The following is an 11,936-nucleotide window of genomic DNA, read 5'->3' on the forward strand; positions in this document are numbered from 1 at the left end:
CGGACAGTCGACGATTTGATTTTTCTTGGTTAGGAACCGTGTCCAGGATTGTCTGGCCGATTCCTCTGGCTGCTGAATTATGTGGCTAAGGTCATCGGCGTCTGGTGGTCGCACATAAGTGCCCTGGAAATTGTCGAGGAATGTGGTTTCCAGGTCCTCCCAACAACCAATTGATTCTGCTGGCAAGCTGTTAAGCCAATGCCGAGCTGGTCCTTTAAGCTTGAGTGGGAGGTATTTGATGGCGTGTAGGTCATCACCGCGGGCTATGTGGATATGAAGGAGATAGTCCTCGATCCATACCGCAGGATCTGTTGTGCCATCGTATGATTCGATGTTCACGGGTTTGAAACCCTCGGGGATTTGATGATCCATTACTTCATCTGTGAAGCATAGTGGGTGTGCGGCGCCTCTGTATTGGGCTATATCACGACGCAGCTCAAACGAGCTTTGTCAACTGTGTTCGGCCTGGCCGGATTTATTGTATCCGGAGTGACGATTACCGTCTCGTGCCGTGGGGCGCCCACGTGATCCGTAGATCGATCGTGTTTTCCTTGCCTTGTCTTCCAATATATCTCGCAGGTCTGGCGCATTTTCCCATGCCTTGGTATTTTTTGAGCGACGCCGGGGTGCGGCTTGAGCGGAGGGCCAAGAGGCCTCTCTGTCGTGGCCACGGGGTGGCCGGTAGTCCACATCATGCGCTGGTGATGTAGGTTTAGGTGATTCCTCCTCTAATTGGGGTAGCAACCTGCACTTTGGGTATCTCTTGGAGGGGCGTTCGAGTTTATGCTCTTCGGCCGCAAGGACTTCGGTCCATCTGTCAGCTAGCAAATCTTGATCAGCTCTAAGCTGTTGCTGTTTTTTCTTGAGGCTGCTCGCCGTGACCATAAGCCTGCGTTTGAAACGCTCTTGTTCGACGGGATCCTCCGGCACGACAAATTCATCGTCGTTGAGGCTTGCCTCGTCTTCGGAGGAAGGCATATAATTATCGTCCTCGACCTCTCTATCTGCCGCTCTCTCATGAGGGCTGGCTTCTCGATCCTCCTGTGCTGAATCTTGCTGGAGGTGGTTGTCTTCGGCACTGTCCGGAGTGTTATTATCTCCCGTGCCGGAATCACCGTTTTTGCTATGGCGGGATTTAAAGCGGCGCCGCTGACGCCGGCGCTTAGGTTGCTTTTGGAGGGGTCATCCTCCGCTATTCCATCGCCATTGCCTTCTTTTGGGGTGTCCACCATGTATATAACATATGGCAAGGTGGCTTTCCAGTGCCTATAGGTGCTGGTTCTTGATCGTCTCCTGCATCGGCGTCCATACCATCGATGTCTTCGGAGTCGAAGTCGAGCATGTCGGTTAAATCATCGACAGTGGGCACGAAGTGGGTGGTGGGTGGGCTTTGAATTTCTTCATCATCTGCATCCCAACCTTGTCGACCATAGTCCGGCCAGGGCTCTCCTGATAAAGAGAGAGACTTTAGTGAATTCAGAATATCGCCGAAGGGCGAGTGCTGAAAGACGTCCGCGGCGGTGAACTCCATGATCGGCGCCCAATCGGATTCGATCGGTAGGGGCGCGGAGGGCTCGGAGTCTGGAGAGGAGTCCGGCTCCTTGGAGTCACGAGCTTCGCAGAGAATAGGGCTGGTGTTCGGCTCGATCGCCATAGAGATTGCAGCCCCCGAGGTGGTGTCCAACCACCCATCCTCGATTGGCGCAGTTGGCTCCGAATTAAGGGTCGGAGCTGATGCGGGTGCGACCTCCAGGGCACCATTCGGCGGCAGAGCTAGATCATGCCCGTCGTGACAGTGCGGCGCATTCGGCTGTGGCTCGAATCCGTCGAAGATCAAGTCTCCGCGGATGTCGGCCGTGTAGTTCAAACTTCCAAATCTGACCTGATGGCCAGGGGCGTAGCTTTCGATCTGCTCCAGATGGCCCGCATTGCGAAGCCGCCGAATACGAAGATCTGCCCGGGGAGAAAAGTCTCACCCTGGATCGCATCGCTGTTGATGATCGGAGAAGCCATCGGGCCTAAAAGCGACGACACAGAGGAACTCTCAATGAAAGCACCAATGTCGGTGTCAAAACCGGCGGATCTCGGGTAGGGGGTCCCGAACTGTGCATCTAAGCGGATGGTAACAGGAGGCAGGGGACACGATGTTTTACCCAGGTTCGGGCCCTCTTGATGGAGGTAAAACCCTATGTCCTGCTTGATTAATATTGATGATATGGGTAGTACAAGAGTAGATCTACCACGAGATCAAGGAGGCTAAACCCTAAAAGCTAGCCTATGGTATGATTGTTGTTCTCCTACGGACTAAAACCCTCCGGTTTATATAAACACCGGAGAGGGCTAGGGTTACACAGAGTCGGTTACAATGGTAGGAGATCTACATATCCGTATCGCCAAGCTTGCCTTCCATGCCAAGGAAAGTCCCTTCCGGACACGGGACGAAGTCTTCAATCTTGTATCTTCATAGTCCAGGAGTCCGGCCGAAGGTATAGTCCGGCTATCCGGACACCCCCTAATCCAGGACTCCCTGAACGATGCCGATGAAGATGATGTGTCGGCTGAACTTGTATATTTTTTTTAGCGATGAAACATTGTGATGTCCACGGTCCCTTCCAAACTTGCTAACGCTAGTTTCTTAGTTTGGGTATGATGACCTACGTAACACTATTTGCTAACCCTTTCTTTTCGTGTTGCTGAAGTATATTTAGTTGCATATTATTGTTGATTCTCTCGATGAAGATGCATCTCTAACAGGTACATAGATCGTTCATGGCGAAGAAGTGCAATGTCCTGTACATAAGGAAGATTCCGAGAGTGTACGATGAGTGGCCCGAGTGTTAGGCGCAAGTGGAGCTGTTCTCGAGCGCCAGCCATAAAGGGTTCGATAGCAGACAAGAAGCAGAAGCTAGTTACTTGAAGTTCACGCTAGCGCGAGACAGGAATCAGAACCGCCGCCTCATATACTGCATAGTTTCGCTCTCACTCATGGCGATAGCTCTTCTCTTCTATATCATTGTTTAGATGGATGACGATTTAGTTACAAGTATTCGAGATTTGTATCGCTATTTCGAGATGATGATTAGAGACATCACTTTGTGTTGGATGATGATTATGTTGATGACATGATTTGATGAGACTATTTGTATGTGTATGATAAGATTAGATTTCTATGTGTATAATATGCTCGAGATTATTGTATAAAACCTGTAGAAATACAAAAGATATATGCAGCAGAAAAAAAATCAGGAATTAATAATAGTAGCGAGCAACATATGTCCTTAGCATTAGCGCTCTTTGAAATAAAGCGCTACAACTATTGGCAATAGCGGTGCTTAGTACAACCTGCTACTGCTACCCATAGATATTTACCCGCATTATCAGCTACGGAAACATATTGAATCAGTGGCACAATGCACATAACTTCAAGATATAAATGTATGGCAGCGACATAAATCGTATAATCAATCATGTTTGTGGGTGGCCTGTAAAAAACATTTACAAAGAAAGATCTTTCCAACAAACTGAAATGCGTGGTTGGGAAGACACATTTCAAATCTTCCATGCAGAGATGCTTTCACGTGGGTAGGACTGAAAGCAACCGGCCAACCAGCACATATGCAATGTTTGACCTATCTTTATTAGAAAAATCAATAATACTAATATCATAGGATGAATTAAACAATGGCTGTTAGGAGTAGGGCGCTACAAGGTCCTACAGCTGCTAGCTCTAGCGAGCTGGTCGGCCAGTTTCTTCATTGAAGCTAAGCCGAGGTGTAGTACTTGCGGCTAGCTAGATATATTGAATCATTAGGACAATACACATAACTGCTAGGTAAGCATCCGCCCAACCAACAGAAATGTGACTTTTCTTTATTTTATTAATTTATACTAACGGCCACAAATAGCGAAACGTAACCCACTTTTGTCAACCAGTAAATACAAGGACAGGAACTTAGCCCCACCACACGAAGTACACTTGTTCCTCGTCCACAAAACAGTAGTGATGCACATCAATCTAGTAGTGTATCCTAATTATTAATTATTTTTAGTACAAGTCGCAAGGTGGCTCTCGCAAATGCGAAGATATCTTATACAGTGTGTTGAATGTGGTAAATATTTAATTTTGTCTTACGCACATATTTTCTGTAGATACATTCTTGTCGGTTTAATTTTGACCTTTATTTTCCATGTAATGTTACAATTGTGTTGCTAAGATATAAATAAAAAATAATTGTGAGATAATTTCCTGAAAATCAATGACTATTTTATCTTATTGCTATCCACACCGCACTGGATAATTAATTATACGCCTGCTCCCAAAGGTCTGCAAATTTACATCCCTCTGACATTTTGTGTGTAATTTTACATGCCGATTGGCTTCTGTTCGTATCTTCCTTGAAAAAAAAGTAAGGATGTGCTGAGATTTTTCTTTGCATATACGATTGGATCTATAATCTCTAAGAAACAGTTTTATTTAAATAAATAAATGAATACATGTCGTAAAGGTGTTTGTTCCCGTAATTAATGTTCACCGCTCAACACTCACAATCACTACTGAAGAAAAATCTTAACATACAACCCCTATTGTTTTTGTTTGATACTGACTATACTAATTGTCCATACAGTACAAGACGGTAATATGAATTTTCCATTTCAACTAATCTTGTCATAGGTTCCCACTCGTGTGTCTATCCATTACATTAGTTTTCCATTTCTGCATGTGGTGAAGACTAACATGTTAAAATTATATATGACATTTTGATTTATCTTGCTATAACTACGAAATTCTACTGCTAGTACAATTGTTAAATTTTAATATAAGGGGGTTGCTAATGTGCGGTCACACATATTTGACAAGTGTGATCTATTTAGGTATTATTGTTGGGAAAGGTAGTAGAAATAAAAAAAACAGCCCTACGATCACACTACTGGAATTAGCTTATTTGCCGTCTGCCCACTCTTTGCCGTCCTCAGCCACACGAAAACGGACGGCAAAGATCTGGCTGATGGCAAACAAGGTCTTTGCCATCAGCCAGTTCTTTGCCGTCCGCTGGCTGACGCAAAGAGGTGGGTGGGACCAGTTATTGTTTAACCAACTCAAACCCACCGGCCCCGGACGGCAAAGAATCTTTGCCGACCGTTGGCTGACGGCAAAGAGGCGGATACGTTAACGACCGTTCCGTCCCCGTCCTCTGTCTCTTCTCTTCACTCTCTCATTCCTCCCCACCCTCACCCGCGCCGCCGCCGCCGACCCCGTCTGCTGTAGCCGGCCGCCCCGCTCCCCTGCGGCCCCCCGACCTCCGCCACACCCCCGCCGCCCCTTCCACGTCGCCCCGCCCCCTCCCCTCCGTCGCCATCCCCCACCCACACCGGCCCGCGCCGCCGCCGCCGACCCCGTTCGGCGTAGCCGGCCGCCCCGCACCCCTCCCCGACCTCCACCGCGGCCCCGTCGCCTCTTCCACGTCAGGCAGCCGCGCCGCGGCCGTCCCCGGCCCCGTCCCGCAGCGGTTATCCAGCCTCCCCCTCCACCGGGTCGCCGCCTCCTCCAGCGGCCGCCGCAGCCGTCCGGCCTCCCCCTCCACCAGGTGAGCTTCTCCCCCCTTTTTTGTTTAATTAGTTTCTTTTTGTTTCTTTTAGTTTAGTTTTTATTTTAGTTATAGTTTTAATTTAGTTTTAGTATAGTTTAGTTTATTTTAGATTAGGTTTAGTTTTAGTTTATTTTAGTTTAGTTTATTTTAAATTAGTTTTAGTTTTACTTTATTTTAGTTTAGTTTATTTTAGATTATTTTAGTTTTAGTTTAGAAGAAGAAGTAGAAGGAGGAGGGAGGAACAGGAGGAGGGAGAAGAAGAAAGAAGAAAAGAAGAAGAAGAGGAAATAGGAGAAGAAGAAGAAGAAGAAGAAGAGAGGAGGAGGAGAAGGAAGAAGAAGAAGAAGAAGAAGAAGAAGAAGAAGAATAAAGAGGAGAGGAGAAGAAGAAGAAGATGAAGAAGAAGAAGAAGAAAGAGGAGAGGAGGAGAAGAAGAAAAGGAAAAAAGAGACCCCCACCCCGACCCGACACAGACACCCGATCGACACCCCGACACCTCGGCGCGACACCCCGACCCCGACCCCCGACCCCCGATACCCTAACACCACACCCCGACCCCGACCCTGACCCCCGACCAACCGACACCCTGACACCACACCCGACCCACACCCCGACCCCGACCCCGACACCCTAACACCCTGACCCCGACACGACACCCCGGCACGACACCCCGACAACCTGACACCACGCACCGACCCCGACCCCGACCACCGACACCCTGACACCACACTGCTACCTCTTGAGCACTGCGTTGGTTTTCCCCGAAGAGGAAGGGATGATGCAGCAAAGTAGCGTAAGTATTTCCCTCAGTTTTTGAGAACCAAGGTAACAATCCAGTAGGAGGCTACGCGCGAGTCCCTTGTACCTGCACAAAACAAATAAATCCTCGAAACCAACGCGATAAGGGGTTGTCAATCCCTACACGGCCACTTACGAGAGTGAGATCTGATACATATGATAAGATAATATTTTTGGTATTTTTATGATAAAGATGCAAAGTAAAATAAAAGCAAAGTAAAAAAGAAAAGGAAATTACTAAGTATTGGAAGATTAATATGATTAAGATAGACCCGGGGGCCATAGGTTTCACTAGTGGCTTCTCTCAAGAGTATAAGTATTCTACGGTGGGTGAACAAATTACTGTTGAGCAATTGACAGAATTGAGCATAGTTATCAGAATATCAAGGTATGATCATGTATATAGGCATCACGTCCGAGACAAGTAGACCGACTCGTGCCTGCATCTACTACTATTACTCCACTCATCGACCGCTATCCAGCATGCATCTAGAGTATTAAGTCAATGAAAACAGAGTAACGCCTTAAGCAAATGACATGATGTAGAGGGATAAACTCATGCAATATGATGAAAACCCCATCTTGTTATCCTCGATGGCAACAATACAATACGTGCCTTGCTGCCCCTACTATCACTAGGAAAGGACACCGCAAGATCGAACCCAAAGCTAAGCACTTCTCCCATTGCAAGAAAGATCAATTTAGTAGGCCAAACCAAACTGATAATTCGAAGAGACTTGCAAATATAACCAATCATACATAAAAGAATTCAGAGAAGATCCAAATATTGTTCATAGATAGACTTGATCATAAACCCACAGTTCATTGGTTTCAACAAACACACCGCAAAAAGAAGATTACATCGAATAGATCTCCACAAGAGAGGGGGAGAACATTGTATTGAGATCCAAAAAGAGAGAAGAAGCCATCTAGCTAATAACTATGGACCCGTAGGTCTGAGGTAAACTAGTCACACTTCATCGAAGGGGCTATGGTGATGATGTAGAAGCCCTCCGTGATCGATGGCCCCTCCGGCGGAGCTCCGGAACAGGCCCCAAGATGGGATCTCGTGAATACAAAAAGTTGCATTGGTGGAATTAGGGTTTTGGCTCAGTATCTGATCGTTTGGGGGTACATAGGTATATATAGGAGGAAGGAGTACGTCGGTGGAGCAATAGGGGGCCAGGAGGGTGGAGGGCGCGCCCCCCTACCTCGTGGCCTCCTCTTTTGTGTCTTGACGTAGGGTCCAAGTCTCCTGGGTCTTGTTTGTTGAGAAAATCACGTTCCCGAAGGTTTCATTCCGTTTGGACTCCGTTTGATATTCCTTTTCTTCGAAACCCTAAAACAGGCAAAAAACAGCAATTCTGGGCTGGGCCTCGGTTAATAGGTTAGTCCCAAAAATAATATAAAAGTGGATAGTAAAGCCCAATAATGTCCAAAACAGTAGATAATATAGCATGGAGAAATCAAAAATTATAGATACGGTGGAGACGTATCAAGCATCCCCAAGCTTAATTCATGCTCGTCCTCGAGTAGGTAATGATAAAAACAGAATTTTTGATGCGGAGTGCTACTTGCCATAATTTTAATGTAATTCTTCTTAATTGTGGTATGAATATTCAGATCCAAAAGATTCAAGGCAAAAGTTTAATATTAACATAATAATAATAATACTTCAAGCATACTAACAAAGAAATCATGTCTTCTCAAAATAACATGGCCAAAGAAAGTTATCCCTACAAAATCATATAGTCTGGCTATGCTCCATCTTCACCACACAAAATATTTAAATCATGCACAACCCCGATGACAAGCCAAGCAATTGTTTCATACTTTTGGTGTTCTCAAACTTTTTCAATCTTCACGCAATACATGAGCATGAGCCATGGATATAGCACTATGAGTGGAATAGAATGATGGTTGTGGAGAAGACAAAAAGGGAGAAGATAGTCTCACATCAACTAGGCGTATCAACGGGCTATGGAGATGCCCATCAATAGATATCAATGTGAGTGCGTAGGGATTTCCATGCAATGGATGCGCTAGAGCTAAATGGGTGTGCATCCAACTTGCTTGCTCATGAAGACCTAGGGCATTTTGAGGAAGCTCATCATTGGAGTATACAAGCCAAGTTTTATAATGAAAAATTCCCACTATTATGTGAAAGTGATAACATAGGAGACTCTCTATCATGAATATCATTGTGCTACTTTGAAGCACACGTGTGGTAAAAGGATAGTAACATTGTCCCTTCTCTCTTTTTCTCTCATTTTTTTATTTGGTCCTTTTTCTCTTTTTTATGGCCTCTTTTCTTTCTCTATTTTTTTCGTCCGGAGTCTCATCCCGACTTGTGGGGGAATCATAGTCTCCATCATCCTTTCCTAACTGAGACAATGCTCTAATAATGATGATCCTCACACTTTTGTTTTTCTTACAACTCAACAATTACAACTCGATACTTATAAAAAAATATGACTCTATATGAAAGCCTCGGGCGGTGTACTGGGATATGCAATGAATCAAGAGTGACACGTATGAAAGAATTATGAATGGTGGCTTTGCCACAAATACAATGTCAACTACGTGATCATGCTAAGCAATATGACAATGATGGAGTGTGTCATAATAAACGGAATGGTGGAAAGTTGCATGTCAATATATCTCGGAATGGCTATGGAAATGCCGTAATAGGTAGGTATGGTGGCTGTTTTGACGAAGGTATAGGGTGGGTGTATGATACCGGCAAAAGGTGCGTGGTATTAGAGAGGCTTGCAATGGTGGAAGGGTGAGAGTGCGTATAATCCATGGACTCAACATTAGTCATAAAGAACTCATATACTTATTGCAAAAATCTACAAGTTATCAAAGCAAAGTATTACGCGCATGCTCCTAGGGGGATAGATTGGTAGGAAAAGACCACCGCTCGTCCCCAACCGCCACTCATAAGGAAGACAATCAAAAAATAAATCATGCTCCGACTTCATCACATAACGGTTCACCATACGTGCATGCTACAGGAATCACAAACTTTAACACAAGTATTTCTCAAATTCACAACTACTCAACTAGCATAACTCTAATATCACCATCTTCATATCTCAAAACAATTATCAAGCATCAAATTTCTCATAGCATTCAACACACTCATAAGAAAATTCTTTTATTATTCTTGAATGCCAAGCATATTAGGATTATTTAAGCAAATTACCATGCTATTTAAGACTCTCAAAATAATCTAAGTGAAGCATGAGAGATCAATAGTTTCTATAAAAAAATCCACCACCGTGCTCTAAAAGATATAAGTGAAGTACTAGAGCAAAACTATATAACTCAAATGATATAAGTGAAGCACATATAGAGTATTCTAACAAATTCCAAATCATGTATGGCTCTCTCAAAAGGTGTGTAAAGCAAGGATGATTGTGGTAAACTAACAAATAAAGACTCAAATAATACAAGACGCTCCAAGAAAAACACATATCATGTGGTGAATAAAAATATGGCTCCAAGTAAAGTTACTGATAGAAGTAGACGAAAAGAGGGGATGCCTTCCAGGGAATCCCCAAGCTTTGGCTTTTAGGTGTCCTAAGATTATCTTGGGGGTGCCATGGGAATCCCCAAGCTTAGGCTCTTGCCACTCCTTGTTCCATAGTCCATCAAATCTTTAACCAAAACTTGAAAACTTCACAACACAAAACTTAAAGTAGAAAATCTCGTGAGCTCCGTTAGCGATAGAAAACAAAAGACCACTTCAAGGTACTGTAATGAACTCATTATTTATTTATATTGGTGTTAAAGCTACTGTATTCCAACTTCTCTATGGCTTATAAACTATTTTACTAGCCATAGAATCATCAAAATAAGCAAACAACACACGAAAAACAGAATCTGTCAAAAACAGAACAGTCTGCACTAATCTATAGCTAGCGCAATATCTGGAACCCCAAAAATTCTAAAATAAATTTCTGGACGTGAGGAATTTATCTATTAATCATCTCAAAAAATAATTAACTAAATATCTATTTCCAAATAAAAATGGCAGCAGTTCACGTGAGCGCCAAAGTTTCTGTTTTTTACAGCAAGATTAACAAGACTTTCCCCAAGTCTTCCCAACGGTTCTACTTGGCACAAACACTAATTAAACACAAAAAACACAACCTAAACAGAGGCTAAATAAATTATTTATTACTAAACAGGAGGAAAAGCAAGGAATAAAAATAAAATTTGGTTGCCTCCCAACAAGCGCTATCGTTTAACGCCCCTAGCTAGGCATAAAAAGCAAGGATTGATCTAGGTATTGCCATCTTTGGTTGGCAATCCATAAGTGGCTCTCATAATAGATTCATAAGGTAATTTAATTTTCTTTCTAGGAAAGTTTTCCATGTCTTTCCTTAACGGAAATTGGAATCTAATATTTCCTTCCTTCATATCAATAATTGCACCAATCGTTCTAAGGAAAGGTCTACCAAGAATAATAGGACATGAAGGATTGCAGTGTATGTCAAGAACAATAAAATCTATGGGCACATAATTCCTATTTGCAACAATAATAACATCATTAATTCTTCCCATAGGTTTCTTAATAGTGGAATCCGCAAGGTGCAAGTTTAGAGAGAAATCATCAAAATCACGGAAACCTAACAAATCACGCAACGTCTTAGGAATCATTGAAACACTAGCACCCAAATCACACAAAGCATAAAATTCATGTTCTTTAATTTTAATTTTAATAGTTGGTTCCCACTAATCGTAAAGTTTTCTAGGGATAGGAACTTCCAATTCAAGTTTTTCTTCATAAGATTGCATCAAGGCATCAACGATATGTTTAGTAAACGCTTTATTTTGACTATAAGCATGAGGAGAATTTAGCACGGATTGCAACAAGGAAATACAATCAATCAAAGAGCAATTTTCATAATTAAATTCCTTGAAATCCAAAATAGTGGGTTTAGCAACATCTAGGGTTTTAATTTCTTCAATCCCACTTTCATCAATTTTAGCATCAAGATCTAAAAACTCCGAATTCTTGGAACGCCTTCTAGGTAAAGGTGGATCATATTCAGTCCCATCATTATTAAGATTCATATTGCAAAACAAAGATTTAATAGGGGACACATCAATAACTTTTAGATCTTCATCTTTATTTTCATAGCAATCCGGTTTAGCGGCCATCCTATTAACTAAGGTGGCTTGCTTATCCGAAATTTTAGTGGTCAACTTCTCAAGATGAGCAATTTGGGATCTTAAACCATCAAATTCTTTAGACATATCATCGAGCTCTTTATTCATAAAACTCATAAAAAAATTTGTTCCTTCAGCTCGTTTCTAAAGAAACTATTATGCTCAAATTTCAAGACCATAAAACTCCTAACGTTGTTTTCAATTTCTTATAAGCTTTTAAGGTGAAGATCACCAAATCAGGGGAGAGCCATCGAGACAAGCAAGCAAACTAACACACAAGCAAGAAAAAAGAAAGTGGGCAAAAAGAAGCAAATAGAGAAAGAGAGGGAGGATAGAGAGAGAGGGCGAATAAAACGGCAAGGGTGAAGT

The sequence above is a fragment of the Triticum urartu genome, chromosome 4 (assembly GCF_003073215.2).
Source record: "Triticum urartu cultivar G1812 chromosome 4, Tu2.1, whole genome shotgun sequence".
Taxonomy (NCBI): domain Eukaryota; kingdom Viridiplantae; phylum Streptophyta; class Magnoliopsida; order Poales; family Poaceae; genus Triticum; species Triticum urartu.